Consider the following 20,288-nt stretch of genomic DNA (forward strand, 5'->3'; position numbering starts at 1 on the left):
TAATCATAATTAGGTAGACATACAACAAAGCACCGTTTTTTAATCCTGCTGCATTAGACATGTCGTAGGGCTCCATTCCTACCCAGGCTCCTAGAAAACAGAAATTCTGCTGTAACAAGATTTTTAAACTATAAGAAATAGAATATGCAATTAAAAGTAGCTAAACGTAGGGACTATTGTCTTATATAACAAGAAGTGTCCTGGTAGAAGACTTGTAGATTAAGTCAGTAAATAGAAAACATTATCAAAAATCAAGCTCTGTTCAACATGATCGAAATATCACTTTAGTCCTCAGACTTCTCCCTTTTTGGCCGTAGATCTTACAGTTTTTGCGACATGTAGTTAAAGAACAAAGAGATAATTCTTTATTAGGATCTCCTTGTATCACAGAACATATTCTTCAGTCGTCTTGGAAGACTTCCCCTTACATCTCATTGGGCAGAACTGGATCACATGCCCAAGCTAGCTACTGTCAAAGTACAGTGTGATTAGCTTAGTTCAAGCAAAATTTCCTGTTTGGGGCACATTGACTGTTAGTAAAGAAATGGCTGTTGAGAAGGCAATCACCAGTGTCTACCATAGTTGCACCTCCTAGAGCTCTGTGAAGTGTTTCTGCCTATGCTGTACATCTGGTAGACTAAATCAGGTATAGACACTTGGCCTAAAGTGGTTCATCTATAGACTGTGTAACACCTTGGAAGGAAACACAAAAGAGAAATAAAAAACAAAAAACTCTGAACCAGCCAAATTTATCTTTAAGTAATTTGGAAAGGGACATCAAGGTCTGCCTCAGTTGATAGAAGATGAAATTGGCACACATGTGTGGAGCATCTGAGATACATTAGTGAAGCACACGAATGAGTTTATACATTTTTGCTGCTGAGGTCCAACGGGCTGGCTTGATGCTCACTTTCTGAACTTGGATTACTCAGCATTTCCATGAGAAATCATATATCTATTCTTACAATAATCTTTCCTCTAACTCTTACATCCACACATATCTGCTGCATTCTCATTTGAGCTACTTTTGAGTTGGGCTTCCATTTCTTGCAACACATTTTCTTTACCTATAACAGAAAGAGTTTCCATAAACCTGCATAGAATGTGTAGGATGTTGAGAACTGATTATCAGATTTTTATGAACAAGACTCCATTCCACGGCCGGGCGCGGTGGCTCAAGCCTGTAATCCCAGCACTTTGGGAGGCCGAGGCGGGCGGATCACGAGGTCAGGAGATCGAGACCATCCTGGCTAATAGGGTGAAACCCCGTCTCTACTAAAAATACAAAAAACTAGCCGGGCGAGGTGGTGGACGCCTGTAGTCCCAGCTACTCGGGAGGCTGAGGCAGGAGAATGGCGTAAACCCGGGAGGCGGAGCTTGCAGTGAGCTGAGATCCGGCCACTGCACTCCAGCCTGGGCGACAGAGCGAGACTCCGTCTCAAAAAAAAAAAAAAAAAAAAAAAAAAAAAAGACTCCATTCCATATTCCAGAGTGGGAAGCTAACAATCCATGCTATACAGAGGCAACGCTGCTCACTAGGAAAATTATGGGGATGTAAGTGAGGCTGGATAAAATCTTAGTCCTGGTTAGATGTACATTAGGAAACAGAGTCATCATATGACCTTGAGGCAGGAGGGAGTCTTTCTGCAGTCAACATGCAGAAACTGTTTATAAGACTAGAAAATGATCTTGGAAGATGTCAAATTGCGACACCCATTTGCAGCTTTCTTGTAGTGCCAGGTTTCCGTGATAAAGGTATAAACACAGTTTTACAGAAATTCTGACAAAATGAGAAGATTTGAGAAAAATCAGATTTACCAGAGGAATTGACAATATTGTTGTTTGGTCATGCAGCATTTGGTCTCTTGTTCTTTTGTTAATAGGGTTTTAGTTTCCTTTTAGGTGGAATAGTCAGTTTAGGTGCCTTGCATTCTTCTAGGCAGTGGTGAGCATGTGTCCTAAGATAAGTCAGTCAGACTCTCTGTCTTGGCTTCATATTTTGAATAGAGTAACAAGAAGAAGTAAAAATGGCAGAGCAGATGAATATCATTATTGTGCTACCCAAGGACAAGTCACTGCTATGTCTACTGCCTGGATCTCCAGAGCTGCTCTGGTTCCTGTCATTCCTGAGCTAGTATCTGAAATGTTGCCTTTGATTTTGAGTGGTGAGGCCACATCCTTCCACTGAATTACCTATTTGCATTAGTTAGTGAGTTAGGAGACTGTTGTAGTAACTCAAATGGGTTAAAGTTATTCAGACTAGGGTAGTGCATTCAATGTGGAGAGAGGCAAAGAGATTTTTGGTTTTTGTTTGTTTGTTTTTTGATGATCCATAACATTTTATGATTAACTAGATTTCGAGATGGATGAAGAGTTCAAATGATACTCATTTCCAGGCTTGAGCAAAGGATGCAAGAATGGTAGTGACACTTGTTGAGACAGGGAATAAGGGATAAGAAACAAGTTTACTTAAAAAATCATGAATATAGTTACAGACATGTTGAGTTGAGATACCTTTGCCACAATCAGTAGGTTGTAGGCCTTATGCAGTACGGAGAGAGTTGAGATTGGAAATTAAAGGCAACTACCAGAATCTCCCTATCATCCCTCTAACAAACTGACCTCTAAGATAAGGGCTATTACAGTAAGAAGATTCAACAGAAGGATCTTCAAGATCTCCATGCATAACAAGTAGAGTACTACATTATAGAATCAAAAACAACAAATTCTATAATCATGGTGTATTGTGGAAATCATCACTAACATAAAAGGCTTGCAAAGGAAAGCATGGAGTATCAATTAACCTTTGGCAAAATAATGCCCTATAATAGATGACCACAAACATCTCAGTGCCAAGTAATAATCGTAACTTATTTTGTTCATGAATCTGAGATTCAATTGCCCTGGTTGAGTTCAGCTGATGTCAGCTTGCATAGCTCAAGAAAATGTATGGATCAGCTCGGTGACTCTTGATTTGGGCTATGGTCACTCACATGTCTGGGACTGATCTAAAATAGCTTAGGCTGGGATGTTGACTGGAGCAACTCAACTCTGTTCCATGTGTCTCATCCTCCACCTGGCTAGCACAAACATATTTTAATGGAAAGGACCAACAGAGAAAGCAAGCAGAAATATACATGTTCTCTTGAGACCTACATTCAGAGCTGACATACCATAATTTCTGCCTCATTCTTTTGGCTAAAGCAAGTCATAAGACCATCCCAGAGCTAAAGAGTGGGAAAAGCAACTATGTATCTTTAATAAGAATTATGAAGTCATATGGCAAAGAGTGTGGCTAGAGAGAGGGGTGGAGTACAGGGTCCATTAAAAAATAAATCTGTTGCACATAGTGATTTCTATCACCTTCCCATTAAATTCATGTTGGCTAATACAGAAAGCTTGATGGCATCTAGGAACAGCCATGGATTACAAATATAGTAATCAAGGTTGACCTTAGTGCTGCTTCTATTCTGGAAATAATTTCCTTAACTCTAAATTAATAAAAATCATGACACTTGGGACATAGTTATTGATTTCACTAACCCCTTTATTTGTGTGTCTATCAATCCTCAAAATTTGCCTTCGCTTGGCAGGGCAGGTGAATACTATTACTGTGCTTCCAATGGAGAAATATACTCTATGATGGGGTCTGTGACATAATTTGATTTATAGGGACCTTGACCACCTCATCTTACTAGTGTACATCATGATAATGTACATCATGCAGGTTTACTATAATAATGATGCTAATTCTGATAATCCTTGCAGGAAAAAAAAACCCTGAAAGTTCCTTCAACTGTTTTGATAAATCATATGGTAAAAATGATGAAAGAAAAGTCTGATAAGACACAGAATTCCTATCTCTTCCAGTTTACTGTGGCTCTTTGGTTTTAATAGTTTAAAGCACACTGGAATACTCTCTCCAAAACTCTGGGATAAGTTTCATGAACCAGATGTCATCTGACATATTCACAAAGTTAGTCATGCCTAACAGTGTGTTATTTTCAAGTAGAAATGGTACTTTGTAAGTTAGAATGCCTAAGGCTACAAATAACAGGATACTAGTTCAACTTGACCTGAACAATAATGAAATTTATTATCTCACTTGGGCAGCTTACACAGGTATGGGACTCCAAGCTGGGGCTCCAGCTCCCTTCTTTGTGACTCTCTTAACTCTGCTTCCTTGTGTCACCTTTATCTTCAGGCTAGAACTTAATAAATGCAGCAGTTTTTGGTGTCAATACAGACACAGTATTGTCCAGAAATATAAAATGCAGATAGTTTTTACTGGTATCTGCTTCTCAAGGGAAAGAAAATATTTTCCAGAAGCCTTCAGATTCTTTTCTAAAGTGAATGACAAGCCTCAGTTTTCTTACGCAGAAATCCCACTTGGTCATTCTCTTTTCAGGTAGCAATCATTGAGTGCCTATTGAGGGCCATTGGCCAATACAGCACAGTCCTGCCTCGTGGGGCTTACTATACACTTATCTCACACTAGGAACAAAGTGAACACAGTGTTTCTTGAATTAATATACATTAAGAATATGTAATGATAAGCTTGTTGAGTGGTTTTTATTTTCATTAGTTATGGTAAAAAATATTAGGAGTTTAAAAAAGCATTATTAAGCCAATTACTGCCTTAGACTAAGCAAGAAGTAGAGAGGGAGTCTCCTTCCCCTGAAGATAGAAATAAGTTAGTTCTATTAACAAGGAAGGATAAGAAATCCTTGGGTCAACAAACAGTGGTTTCTGCTATAGGACATGTAAGACTGGGCCCAAAAGAGATAATAAAGTACCATATCAGATTCCAAAAAAATAAATTTTCTCACAGGTCTATAGATTCCCAGTTGCAATATAACCTAAAATTCATCAGAATGGAGATGCGTTTCATCCTGGTGAATTCTTATTTCAGTTTAGAGGATTTTCTGATTGTTTCATGTAATAGCAGCTGCCAGTTCTAAGCAGACTGCTAAAATACTACTATCCTTTTGGACTGTGACTGAATTATGGTACAGAAGGAAAAGAGTCATCCTAAGAAAAACCATAGTCAATATTTCTGTGGTTCTGTATCTAGAACACATTTATCTATCTATCCCAAACTCATTCTCTAAGCTCTAGACTTGTCTGTCCAACAGCCTACATTAGTTCGTGGATGTCTTAAAGCTTCCTTAAAGTCATCACACCCAAAACTAAACCCATGACCTTCACTTCATCTCTATGTCCACTATTTTAATACGAGGCACTACTTACTACCTCAGAACATAAGCACATTCTTAACTCTTCTCTGCACTTAAGCTACATTATTCAATCCTTCACCATCACTTTCCATATTGCCATTCCATTGCCACCATAACCATCCATTTGTTCCTGGATTCTTTCCCAGAATCCCATACCCCTTTCTATTCTACTTCCAGAATAAGCCTTTTTAAATTCATATTTAGTCATGTCACTTCCCCGTTTAAAACACTTTGGTGAGTTCCTTTTACTTTGGAGATTAAGATTAAATGCCCTTAATATGCCCAGAAGACTCTGCAAGGTCTTGTGTCTACTTGGCATCTCAGGCTTCATCTCATACCACTCCAAACTTTTTGCACTCTCCTCTAGTCTACTGTTGTTTTCAACCAGGCATTCCTTCTCTTGTGGAGGGGATAATAATTTTTTTCAACAGAGTAAAGATGCATTCTCTTCCCACTTTCGTTTTTGATCTTCCTCCCTGGATTCAATGTGTGCTTTATATACAAAGCGATATTGTACTTAAGATTGCCTCCATCAGGACGTTCTCTTCTCAGTGAAACAAGGGAAGAGGCATTTTTGGATTCACTTATTGTATTGGGTACCTGTAATCCTCTAATATCTGATTGATTGATTGCTCTTTTCATTTCCTTTTCTTTCATACCTATTCATATTATCTCACTATTTTCACCCATGTAAGCATCAACAGTGTATTTTGATAGTTTTTAAAATAAAACTATTTTCAAAATGTCATCTTTCCTTTAATATAACTGATAATATCAAATATTTTCTTCATCATTCAATATGGTCAAAATGCACTAAAAACCATTATTCTTCAGAAACCATTAAGGGTCTTGAGGTTATTTTCTTCTCCTCCAGAGAAGCCCAGATTATAGTTTTATTCCTTCTTTTCTCCCCTTAGGTCTCTCTTTAAACAGCTATTTCTCATTTCTATCAGTTTGTGGGTTTTTCCTGCTTCTAATTGGCTGTCATGTGTTTCAAGCAATTCTAAGCGAATGCAATCTCTTGGCTTCAAGACGTTTTTATGAGTAAAATCTTGCATTTTATGACTCCTTTAGTTGAGCTGAAAGGTTTTCTTCATGTAATTCTGGTTTCAATCTCTGTTCAGGATAATGAAATTTGTGGTAGACTGATCTTCAAATAAATCAAATATAAAATAACACTTTTATATCTTTTCCACATACTATCTCTTTAAGCCTGGTGCAACTTAAATCATATATATTTTACATTAGGAAAGTCATTACAAAGTATGACTATCTGTGAATAATTTGAATATTTTTCCATTTTTGTATGTATTTTATAAGTCTTTAAAAACCAAATTCCAGCCAAGTCAGATGTTCTTAGTGTCTTAGTTATTACATCATGGTACATTTCTCTTTGCAAGATGACATTTGGCATAATAAGATAGTATATATTGAATACCTCCTTGGTAATCTGAAAGAATCAAGACAGTTTTAATGATAATTACATGATGCCCAAAGATGTCTTGCGATACTACATCTCTCTGACTCATTGACCAAGCTTTAGAATCCTAAGCACTGAGATTGCAGGTGAGAAAAACACCTGATTATTTCTATAGGAGTTAAGAAAATGGAACACAGGCACTTATACAGGACTTTACTTACATCAATTGCAGTCCTACACCTTATAGAGTGTGTACATGTGCAACAGTGGGGCATGAGGAGCAGTGGAACTCCTATGTAATTGTTTTGAGGGTGAGTAGCCACTATTATTTAGCCTGTTCTAGTTTTACCTTGCATCTCATCCTTTTATTGGCCTCTCACACTTCCTTCTCTTTGTTCTCTTCTCACCCTAATCTCCCCACCATCATTTTCTTCTTCCTCTTCTCTTCCTTAACAACCATTGGCCCTCTCCAAAATGTAAATTAATTTGTGGAGAGATTATAGTTATGCTTGGAGTAGACAAGAGAAAAATATTTGGCTCTTTTCCTCCATCTCAAGCCTTGGTTATCCCTACTGTGGTTTAATTTCATTACTAGGATTTGGATCAATAAATTTGTAGAAAACACAAAGCCAGTTTTCTCAGTTTATTGACCTTCTGTTGAAAGCAGACACAATTTAGCCAACATCTGGACAGTATTTGTGAAGGCCAAATGTAATGCAAACCCAAGCCAGAGGATGAGTTGATGCATTTGTTAGCTAAGCTATTTGATAGACTTATGAATATGAACAAAAAATAAAAATAAAAAACTGGCTGCTTTTAGTTCCCTGCTTGGTTTGTTTTCAGAAAGGCTTACATAGTCATGGTGAACTGACATACACATCTCATGGGTTTTTCTTTCCGGTGCTTATAGGAAATTTTGCTCCTGGAAGATACTCTCAAACCCAAATTTCTCCTACTGACTATCTCACTATCTTGGATAATGGCCAGCTTTGGCAGCTGCCTTATCTTTTTCAAATGTTCACTGTTTAGTTAAAGGTAGCATTATAAATTGTCACACATTCAGACTGACCTGGTAGAGGTGATAAATGGAAGGCCTTCTGGCTGCATTTAGTAACTTGGATTTGCTATGGAGTGCAAATGGAAACTGAGGAATAAATAGAAGAAAAAAAAACATGAATTATAAAAGGTGAGTCAAGGGGAGGTTACGGTTATTTATCTGTAAGGAAAACGGTACCTGGATCTATCAAAGTGTTGCCAAGTATATGTCTCTGTGTAACCTAAGTGGCAGAAAGGGAGGTATTTGTTCTTAGATTTCAAGCTCTTTGATTGAAATAACATATTCAAATTCTTCATTTGTACAGTTGGATTTAAAAGGCTCTGGACAGAGGCTACTAAGGTGGAGGATGCTGAGAGGCACCTGAACTAGGAGAAAATGTCAGCACATTGTTCAGACATTGCTCTGTCCATTGCCGTATTTGTGACATTTACAAAAATAAATATGTATGGAAATCATTAGACCCCAATTTCTTCTGGATATGAAGTTCATATTAGCCATACAATGAATAACACGGCATTTAAAATTACTCTAGAATTACTCTGGAATCTTTCATATTTCATATTACCTGATTTCATTTGTTTTTCAAGGTGAATTTAGTTTCTGTCTCTCGACTAACTAGTTTATATTCATGTATGTATGTTACACATATTTAACTGGACTTCGTAAAGAATCTTCATGAAAATCCCTTTGCCACCATATTTTATTGTTGCAACGCACCTTGGGAAGGAGCCAGGCTGCTCATCTTCAGCACTGAAAGGAGAAAAAGGGCTTCTCTGAAGGGGAATTGCTGATTCCCCTTTTAGCTTGGCCAGAACGACCACTTCATCAGATTGCTAAAAGAGGTGGAAACAAAACAAAACAAAACAAAACAAAACAAAAATCCCTAATTTGCAGTTTACTTTCAAGTCTGGTGGGTCATAATTTTAAACTAAGATTTACAAAGTTAACTAGCTATTAGCTCCTTTGATCAGAATCTAATCAAGTGGTTGTGAGACAGAAAACCACTGAAGTTTCCCTCAGGAATGATTTGATTATTGGGAAATGTGCTCATGGGTGAACTTTTCTTTACCTTTTTTTCTTGGCCATCTTAAATAGATACAGGCTATTTTTTTCAGTCTCCTCAGTAACTAACCCGATTTTTATCTATTCTAAAAATATTTTTCTCCCACAGCAGAGGCCTAATTCCCATATTAAAGAGGACTGCAGAGTAAAGTGGCATTAATCTGTTTCTTTGGGTAAGCGATTTTCTAACAGTATATGACTCTTTACAACATTTTAAGAATATGAGTATCTTCATATTTACTTCTTAAAAAGCAAATGAAACTCTGTGATAAGGAAAGAAGTTGGTTAACAAATCAGTGAAACTTGCAGAAAATTCACATCTCTTTTCCGTAATCTAGGGATGTAAAAATTTGATATAGCGCATTACTTGGGTTTCCGAAATATTATTTACCAGTCTTTAAAATTCAGACTGTGGTTTTTAAATTTCTAATTCCATGTTTCTTCTAGCCACATTTATTGCCTGTCTAAACTTCTTTTCAAATTGGTAATCTCTATTACACTTCTTTGAATTTAACTGAAGACAAAATAGCTTGCTTTTGGATGTCTCCATGTAATTACAATTTAATTCTGTCTGGTTGATATGCTAAAGATAATGGCTTCTATTTTGCAAAATGCGACCTAGCTACATGCTCACACCATTGCCAGAGTCTATTTCAGATGCAGAAGCCAACTGTTCTCTCATTCCTGCAGAGTTCAGGCTTTCAGATTTTGGCGGCATTTCCATGGCTAGAATGAAATGAAAATTTCTCTTGATCTTCATAAAAACTCTAGCTTACCAACTCAGTGATGTGCATCGTGGAGCAGAGAGTGAGGTACTGAGTCTACATTGCCTGCAAAACTGGTACGAGACTGGAGAACACGAAACTTTGTTCCCCTTTTCCCTCTCTTGTTCTGCTCATGTCTAATCATTGCAGTAAACGGATTTTGGAGGGTAGCCACTTATTCCCCCTAACAAATGTTAAACATCACCAAACCTACTCAGAGAACAGTGTGATGTCCCAGTCTGGAAAGTTCAATCTTTTTTTAACCAGATACTTTTATGCCCCCTTCTTATAGTTGTTGTTGTTGGATTTAGATGGCTTTTGGGTCCTATCGTCAGGATTATCTGCCCCCAGGTAACAGATAGGCATTGATTAGATCCAGAAAGCGATTGTGCCATTTGGAAGGCAGAATAGCAGTGTCCATCAGGCAGTGCTGTGTAGTGTCCTGTACTGTAGTGAAAAAAGGCACTATTTCCACTATAGGAATCAGTAGGCAGTTCTAATCCTGGAGTCTGTCCGTTGTTTCTGAGGCAACTATGGATGTAACCTCTTTGGGGTATCATGTTTCCTTAACTGAGTTAACTCCAAGCATCTCTTCAATAAGTGTACCTGATTGATTCTGGAGGAATTTAAAATCAATCTAATACTAACTCATTCTGAAACTTCCTTATTGATTTGTTTTTCCTCTCCTTTACCTCCTTTCCACTAGCATCTGCTTGACTTCATTACAAAAGAGGTAGCAGATTGGTAAAGGGAAGTTTATGAAATCAATTAACAAAAACAGAGGCACCCATATTGACATAAGCAAGTGTACCCATTTGAAAGTTTCCACTATCTTTAGGAGAAAGTCCACTGACTCATTTAAATACATACTCATAGATACTGCAAAAACAGTATGATCAAAAGGTAAAATGTCTTTCTCAAGATCTCAAACATCCAGAGAGAGAACTATGTCTACAGCCCAGCTGAAGGAGCAGGGAGCAAATTAAAAGTCCCTTAAAATGCTGATATGCAACAAACAAACAGAAAACAGAAACTGATTAACTAAGACAATATAGAAAACTTCAATGTCTTAAAATCATTTCATCCAATAGAAATTGCTCTGAATTTTGTGGTTACTTGGAAGAGAGAAATAACTTTGAATAATCAGTTGAGAGAGCTACCTTTATGTTAACGGTGTAGTTGTATCCCCCTCAAATCTGCTTACCTCTAGTAATATATGAGACACATTGAAAACATGCAACATGGTTGCTTTTCATATACATTATTTGTAACAATATTTTATTTTTTCTGTAACTCTTTAGTGACTCTACTACTTTTTCATCATTAATTCTGACAGGTGCCAAAATGGTAAAATGGCTAAAAAATGACCCATGTGATAATTGTTTTAGTCACACTAGCTTGACAAACAATGTAATAAAAATCATGATTTAAAATTCAGAGTGGAACTTGCAAAACATGGTATCAAGTACTGTATCAAATGCTTGAACATGTTTTTAATTGGCAAAACTTTAATGCCATTAAGAGTTTTGCATATGCTTCAGCTAGCTTTTGTGCAGTTGAGAAAAAAATATCAATACCCATCTGTCACAGCGAGTGGAGCACATATGGTAACAGAAGACCTTAAAATACATCAGATGTAGTTTCTATTATCCAAGTCACTTTGGCTCCAAAAGGAGTTCAGCCACCTTGCTAGAGCTTTGGCTATTAGAAGTTTAATTTTGCCAATTAAAGTTGTTATTTTGCATGCAACTATGACAATTTTGATTGTATTCCTCTGCTGCGTTATTAACAGTCATTATTATGAATTCTGAGCTCACATAAATCCTTCTGTTCCAATTTGGGTTTCTGTAATAGTAAAGGCAATGGCTCTGCCTTCAAACAGGCACCCTTCTCAGTTGGTTAAGTGATCAGTGTTGGCAGGGGCCCTTTGTAGATGCCTTCTGTCCTTTCTGGAACTGTCCTGGTTTGACTTAACAGTGTTGAGTTAAAAGGGAGAGTTGAGTCAATTTTCCAGATATTCCAAGTCAAAATACAAACTTGAAAAATGGAAGATATTTTTGAGATGGGGAAAAGGTTGTATAATTAGGTTTCATTCATTTATCTGGCATTTACCTAGTGGCTACTCTATGGCAGGAAGGATGCGAGATGCCAGAGATGGAGAGATATAGACCCATGACACTTTCCCTCAAGAGCAAGTAAAAGCTAGTGAAGAGGAAACAAACAGTGCAGTTTAAATTCCATTGCAGAGGTATTGAGAGGATGCATTGAGAGCAGGCTAGAAGAATGATTACCATGGGAAAATCTGAGAAACATTTTAAAGGGGATGAAGAATAGGAAATTATCATAAGACATACTGGGAGAGATATGCTCATGTCAATTGGAAGAGCACACATAAAAACATGAAGATGGAAATAACGGTAAGAAATTTGTGGAATGCTGAGTATATCAATAGGGTAGGAGATGAGGGGACAGAGACCAGATCACAAAAGTCTGTTCTTTCTGGATTTGGAGCCCTATCTTGAAGATTTTAGGGACCTTTAGAATATGTTTGAGCAGCAAAAGTATATCGTCAGGTTTCCATTTTGTAAAAAGCACTCTGATTTTCAATGGCTTAATTGGAAGGAGCTGTGATTAGAGGCAATAAATTTACTTTAAGGAAACGAAGAGGCACTGGCAGTGGGGTGGCAGAGGAGAAATAAATTGGGAAAAATATTTAGACTATGGAATCTACCAGACTCAGAGTTATCCTGGTTTTTCATACTGATTAAGTTTACCACATAATGTTTGACCTTGCCTTTGTTTGCTGTGTCAACACAAATCCACAGGCCTGTTTAATAAAAGCAAATAGGAGGTAGAGTGGGGAAATGGACATTGCTTTTTATGAACTCAACAAATCTTGCCAAATTGAAGAAGAATTGCAGAATGTATAATCGGTAGTGTATTTTAATTCATATGAGACAGAACTCAGAGTTTATATTTTTCCAGTTCTCTTGTGGCAAATTAAGGACGAAAGCATCAGAATCTCTTCTAAATCATTATTCATTTTGATGGCTTTAAAATTCTTTTAAACATTCTCAATGTTTATTTTCAGCTTACCTTAGCAAGAAGCTCTGCTTGGGGGTTCAATCTTAATGAAGTAGGAAACTGAATAATCATCAATGTTCATAAGGATATGGACTCACTTTCTGTAATTGAGATCCAACATAATAATGATTATTTACAGTCTAGGCATAAGAAGTCCAATGCTGGTTTAAAGACTTCACTGTATTAGAGATACAGTCTCCTCTCCCTTTGCTTTGTCAGCCATAGGGTACTGTTCATTCAGCATGGTCCAAAGTGGCTCATGGCATATCCTCATCCCAACCACTGTGAAGTGCTACACTTTCCTTCCTTGAAGGACACACATACTTTTCACATCCATCCAAATATCCTTTTGGCCAGAACATGGCCACAGGCCACACTAAGATGCTAGGGATGCTGAGAATATTTTTTTTTTTTCTGAGTGTTCCTGGGCCCTGCTAAAAATTATATGACTTTATAAGAAGAAGAAAATGGATACTGGGGAACAACCAGTAGTTTCTGACACAGTACCCCTTATGATACTTTGGAGGTGGTCATTCAAGCTGGGCTGTGCCATATCAGGCTGCCTTCTCTTTTGCATTGACTTTCATGAGCAATCAGTTCTTTTACAAAGCACATGAATATTTATTGATTATTCCTGTCATTCGTTTATTTCACTTATTTAACAACCATTTGGTGAGCACTGACCTTGCAAGTTATGTCTCAGTAGTGAGAGATGGAAAATTAAATAAAGCTCAGTCTTTTCCCCCATAGAGTTGACAGTTCAAAGATGGTGACAGAGAGAGTAAATCAGTAGTTACCATAGGCCATGGTCAGTGACGTTCTGTATAGCAGACACTGTCCTCAGAGTCCGCCGTGTACCCGGGGCCCTAGAAAAATTTGGTGAGATGCTGATTTCTGTGTTCTCACTTCCACAGAGAGTAATGTTTACCTCCCCTTCCTTTTCCTTTGGGATTAGGTCTGGGTATCTAATCTTCTTTGCTTTGGGCCATTTTAAATGGCCCTTTCCCTTCATGCAGAAAACAGAGGAGTCTGGCACTTCACAGAGGATTTCTTTAGGGTTCTAGCCTGATTAACTGAGATTGAGCCCTGCCTTCCCTGTGGGAGCAAGAATGGACTGGGTACTTTGAGTGGAGAAGCTGACCCATGAGAAAGAAGGAGAGCTTCAGGCAGAACTGCTGGAATGGGGAGACTGTTGGGGGTGGAGAGTGAGTGGGTGACTGAGACTTACATCCCACTTTCATTCCAGAACCTTAAGGGTCCCTGCCTAGAGACTGCATGACTCTGTCTTATCCAATGCTTTTAAAATCCGATTTTACCTCCTATCACTTTTCCCCTCTTTCACTCCCTTCAGCCACACCAGCCTCCCAAGTACTTGACAGTCAGGCTTGCTCCCTCTTTATAGCCTTCAAGCTCTATGCTTCTTCTGTACAGGCTGCTCTTCCCCTAGAGCCACATGGCTAATTCCCTGACTTCCTTCAGTCTTATTTACCTGCTACGTGAGGCCTTCCCTGGTCATTCATTCTAAAATGTCAACCTCTCACTCTGATTCTGTGTGTCTTCCCTGCTTCACTACTTCCCCTTAGCATTGATTATTCTTTACTTAATTTCTAGAGGTGCAGGGTTGGGGTGGGGGGAACACAGGGAAATAGAGAATAAAGACAATCTCTATGGGAGAAGAGATTTTTGTCTGTTTTATTAAATACTCATCTCCAAGATGGTGCCTAGCACATCGTATGTGCTCCGTAAATATCCATTAAATGAATGAATAATGACAAATCTCCTCAGCCCAACCTAGACAAATAAGGAGTAGAGTCTCCTTCATCTAAATTGACTATTGTCATTATTGACATGGACAATTGGAATCTCAGTAGAAACCCTGGACTTCAGAATAAAAACCTTCTCTTCAAGCTTTCTGGCAGGAATTAAGTATCTTGTAACTGAGCAACAGGAAGCATAGAGTCCCACAAAGTTTGATTTATTTTTTTAATAGAGAAGATGTGTCATTTCTTGCACCTGAGTGTTTTGAGCAAATCCTTATTATTATCTTCAGTAGGCGCAGTGTCCATCCTGGTCTCATCCTACTATTTCATGCCCAATGTTCGTATATTCTGGATTTTTGGCTTGAAAGTGCATTAAGGACTTGCCATGTTTGGCTTGAAAATGCATTAAGGACTGCTATTGCTACCAGTGGCCCATGGTAAGTGCATAGGACTAGCACAGGGAGCAAAGGGTCAACATTCTAATACTAGCCATTACTTAGAGGATAGAGAACTGCAAATGAGTATGCCATGTATGTGTGTGTCTCAGTGTATCTCAGCCCATTCATGCTGCTAAAACAAAACACTAAGAATGGATAATTTGTTAGCAATATAAATTTATTTATCACAGTTCTGGAGGCTGGGAAGTCCAAGATCAAGCTGCCAGTAGATTCAGTGTCTGGTGAAGGCTGCTCTCTGCTTCTGGATGGCTCCTCTTGCTGCATCCTTATATGGTGGAAGGTGTGGGTAAAGGAGCAGGGTGGGGAGTGCGCTCTTCAACCTCTGTTATAAGAGCACTAATCCATATAGGAGGACGAAGCCATCATGACTCTATCACTTCCCCAAAGGCCCCATCTCTTCATACTATCACATTGGATATCAGGTTCCAACACAGGAATTTTGGAGGGACAGATACATCCACCAATGATAGCAATGTGTATGTGATTTAAGAAATATAAATTGCACATGTGTACCACTGGCCAGTGAATTTGGTAACTCTGTTATTGACTGTGTCAAAACTTACATTTCCATTTTTTCTGCTTTGAAACATGGAAGTTTCTTCTTGTATCACTGCATAATTTTGATGAAGGGACTCGAAACAGGCCTCTTTTCTCTGAATTAGACTTCTCTATAAAATTAGTTTTCCCCCTTTGCTCAGTACTCCCTATAGTCACACCAAATTGTCATCTAATGAAAGTTATATTGCCTAGTATTTTTCCCCTACCTATTTCCTAGGAGATTCAGCAGAAATTGAAAGAATTAGCCCAGGTTAAGATGACAAAAATAATTATTCTTTGGTTAAAAGAAGCAAAGCTTACATCCAGGGACTCATTCAAGTTCATTTAATTTTACACAGAAGAGTTTACAAAAAGTGGTTAACTGAAAAATATGTAAAATGAAATATTAAAACACTGAATAAGTTAAAGAATCAGAAATGACCATTCATTGAATGCCTATAGGAAGCCATTTAGCAATTTACTAAATAACTGAAGAGATTGATATTAAGATTTAAGATTATTGTGTTTCTCATTTTACAGGGAAAGAAAACAGGTTTCGGGATGTTAGTAAGAGCCAAGGATGCATTGCTAGTAAGTGGTTAAGGCTGGATTTGTATCTAGGTATGTTTGATTCTGACTGAACTTTCCACCCTACCTTGCTGGTTTCCAAATGTCTTTGAGTTCAGAAAGTTCTTAATGTTTTAGTTCTGTACCTTCGGAAGTCAAAGTTCCATATTTTATGTCTAAATAATCTCATATTTTCTCTTTTGCTAGAAATAATTTCTTTGATTGGTCTGGTACTTGGTCTGTGTGAATTGCTTTATTTGTTTTTTCAAAGCTGTGCAGGGATTTAAGTTCCTTGCTATTCAAAATATAGATGAATTACTTCATTTTTGAAATTTCTACACTGAAGTAAGTTTCAATAGCAAAACATGTTGTTATGGGCTCAGTCTCTGAAACTTAAGCTCAACTTCTCTACTTATACAGTAGATGAAAGTGGTCATATTATTTAACTACACTGTGCCTCAGTATCTTTATCCGTAAAATGGGGATGATACAGCAATATAAGAACTAAATGAGTTAATATGTGTAATACAATTAAAATACTTTGAGCCAATGCTGACACATAACAATCACCAATGAAATTGTCATTTATTTACCCAAACACAACAATCTTAAATATATTTCTAAAAATTTTCTACAGCACAAGATATGAAAGTTTCATAAAGGTTATTTCCCTCGATGTCTTCCTGTTAACCATCTCCTAAAATCAGGACTTTGGAAGCATAGAACGATGGGCTGCACAAACTTGAAGTTATGACTTTTCACTGGAGAACAATCCACCTGAAAGCAGGGCTATGTACCTCTTTCATTTTTACGTATTTTGTGTATTTTTAAAGCCAGATATATTTTTAAAAGATCATACTTACGATAAGTAAATTATGTAGTGAAGAAAGATCAAAATAAAGTTGATGAGTAAGAAGGCACACTTATTCAAGAGTGGAAAGAATAAAACAGTTCTTTTTCTTTTGTTTTTAATGTAAGAGGAAAGGGAAACAGACACATTAAAATTGTTATTTCAGGTAAAGTTTTCTCTCAGTCGAAGTAGTTAACATTGGCTTTTTTTCTCCTTTGTCCAGAGCAGTCTTTTCTTTCATGGGCTTCTGAGATATGGCCATGTAGAGGTGATATCTCAGGGCTACGGTGAGTGCTGAGATGGTCAGGATCACCCAATTGGTCCACTAACTAGCGTGAGAATCAACAGTAGTAAAAAGAATTTCTGAATTTGTGATTGATCTGTCATCTGGATAAAGCCCCCCAATGATACATGCTTTACACAATTCTCTAGCATCTGTAGAGTGCATGATATCCTGAGTTTTCAGGAGCATCACCTACAGCTTGTTCCCTGAAGACTTCTTCCCCACGGAAATGCTCATGAAGAAGTCTGGTCATATCACATACCTTGTGGTGCAAGATCACCCTGGTGCTTTTGCTGTGATTGTGCTTCTTAATCTCTCCCAGGGTGTAGTATTTTATGCCCTTGTCTGACTGCTCAGCCATCTCAGCGCGAAGCGAGCCAGGTCCTGCACACACACACATGCTGAATGGAACAGAACATGCATCACAGCCAGCTCTGCCGGAAGCATGTCCTGTGTGTCCGGCCCAGCGTGCAGGTCTTTTATTTTTAAATTCATTTATTCATATTGAAAAAGCAAACACAAAATTAATTGATCATCATTGGAGGATGTTACTATACTGAGTCAATAGTTTGAAAATCGGTAAATAAAGTAACAATTTAAAGGCTTATCTTGTTTTCTTATGCAAACTATACCACTAGGTAACCAAATAGTGGATGAGGAGTAACTTTTTTTCACAGAAGAATTAATGGATCTAGGCACTGGTCATTCATGGTTTCTAGTAACATAGAAATTGAGAGAGAGAGAGGGGAACAGAGAGAGAAACAAAGAGGTAGGCATTATGCACTTCTATTTGGATGGATACAATATTTATAAAGTAGTCTTATGAAAACTGTAATTTGTAGAAGATAGAGAATGAAGAATATGTAAATCTACCCCAATGTGATTCAATCAGCAAAATCCAGAATGAGGGAAACTACGGAACAAACCGTTAATTTCTTCAATAAACAAATTCAAGAAAAAGTGGTTAGACGAGGTTCTTACAGATTAGAAGAGATTTTAAAAAACATCAACCATTTCAAGGTGTGGATTTTTTTGTCCAGATCTTGATTCACATAAACTGTACAACAAATTTTCTCACATTTATGAAAGAATCAGAAATTTCAACACTGGATATCTTAGAATATTAAATTTGTCAGTTTTCTTAGGTGTGGTGATGGTAACTGATTGTGTTAAAAAGCAATCCTCATTATTCATTTGCAGATAAAAGGATAAAGTACTTAAGATTTGCTTCCTAATAAAGTAGCGCAGGGGAAAGTGGATAAATGTATGAATGGGGCAGGATTCACCATGGTTATTGGAACACAGTGATTGACACATGGAGAAATCAGGGTTTCATTAAAATATGTTGTTTATTTTGTGTATGTTTGAAGTTCTTTATAATTTTATTAAAAAGCCTTTTTAAAATGTCTTTTAAAAACTATAGGTTTAGACTGCATTAAAAGAAAAACCTTGGACAAATTAAGTTTAATAGTTTAATGGAGCAGAGAACAATTCCCATATCAGACAGCTCCAGAACTAGAATAGGTTCAGAGAGACTCTGGCGCTACCACGTGGTAGAAAAAACATTTTTTAACAGTAAAAAGGAAAGTTAGGTACAGAAAATGGCAGTGAGATATAGAAACAGATTTGGCACACCTAGACATTGCCTTATTTGAATATGGGCTTGAACTGTTAGCCACCTTTGACTGGATGAAACTCAGTGATTGACAAAAGAGTAGGTATCAGTCTGCTTACATCTCCACTTAGGTTACAGTTCACTATGTATGGAGAAGCCTTTAGGCCAAACTTAAAATATGTAAGGAGGTAGCTTTAGGCTAAACTTTTAAACAACTGGAAGGCATACATAACTTAGAAGTAAAATATATGAAAGTATTCACTTGAGTATTATAGTCAGTTTGAATGTAAATGCAAACTAAACTAATTTGAAAATTAGGTAATACTATGATTCAAGACCAAAGGATGTGGGCTATGTGCCATCTTCTTTAGATTTTGGAATTATTGCTATAGCTACTATAAATAGCACTCCTTATTTCCTATCAGGATTGCAGACCATTAAGTATGACTGTTATCCTTTCGTTATTTAAGAAATCTCAGCAAGCTGAGGCCATCGTTTTAGAAAGACAATCACCAAACTATATTTAGTTTTCTTAACGAAAAAGATGTTTTGTTAGCTTGAGGAAGATTTAGAAATAAGTGTAGAAATATTTAAGGAAATCAAATATGTAATATCGATATTTTATTATTAAGAAATATGAGTATATTTTATACTTTAAGTATCATGGTATGGAAGAGAATTGGACCTATTAGAATAACAGGTAAATCTGTCATTCCAGTTAAACATGTTAATTGGGTAATTGATTCATACTTGTCATTTTAGTTCACATGTTACCAACTGTACTTTCAGTTTGGACATTTGATAGAATTGGGGGTTCACCATGCTATGTAATTAATTTGTAAAAGCTATTATACTAAAGTAGCTAGGAAAGTTTGTCCATCAGATAGTTGAGAAACTTAAATAGGCAATAGGATATACTCAATTGATAAATTCGGTTTAAAATGTTTGAAGAGGTTTAAAAAAAGTTTGTAAATAGGACCAAATATTAGCCAGCCTCCCTAAAAAATTGTTGCTGAATGTGCTATACTTTGAATAGAAGATTTATATGTAGAAATCAGATGTTTAAGAAAAGCTAATTTTAAAATGTATAACTTTAATATTTCATGTGTTAATTTAGAAGCCATTGTTTACGAAGTTAAGTGGGTTTTTCTGTGCACAAAACCCACCCATCCTGGACTTACAAATACAAACAAAACAAAAAGAACCTCACATTTTAAACAAATGAATGGATCACTGAAGTCTTAAAACATATGTTTAATGCAATGAATAGGAGTGAATTTTGGGAGCCCTGCTAGGAGTGACACTCTCCCGAAATGTCACTTTCTCCGAGGCTGTCAGACTGGCAAGGGCAGGGGCGGGCCGGCGGGGAGGGCTCCGGCATTAACATATTTCCTAGACGCTCCATCTCCTTGGTCCGGCGTAATGGATGCCTCCCAGCTCCCTGTGGACACGGGAGCCCATCAGGCCAGGAGCAGATTAAAGCTCACACACTTCAAATTGGCGGCTTGCCGCGGCTTGCCAGAAGGCTAGAGTTCAGCGCGACTTTAATAGAGAAATCGCCAAGTCTCCTTCTCCCCATCTCCCTCTCGCCTTC

General features: G+C 37.4%; 1 pseudogene; it reads right to left on the reverse strand.

Moving 5' to 3' along the window:
• Nucleotides 1-16,953: 16,953 nt before the first annotated feature.
• Nucleotides 16,954-17,440, reverse strand: LOC101002717 (annotated as a pseudogene).
• Between the last annotated feature and the right edge of the window lie 2,848 nt (nucleotides 17,441-20,288).

This window comes from Papio anubis, chromosome 7 (genome assembly GCF_008728515.1).
Source record: "Papio anubis isolate 15944 chromosome 7, Panubis1.0, whole genome shotgun sequence".
NCBI classification, from domain to species: domain Eukaryota; kingdom Metazoa; phylum Chordata; class Mammalia; order Primates; family Cercopithecidae; genus Papio; species Papio anubis.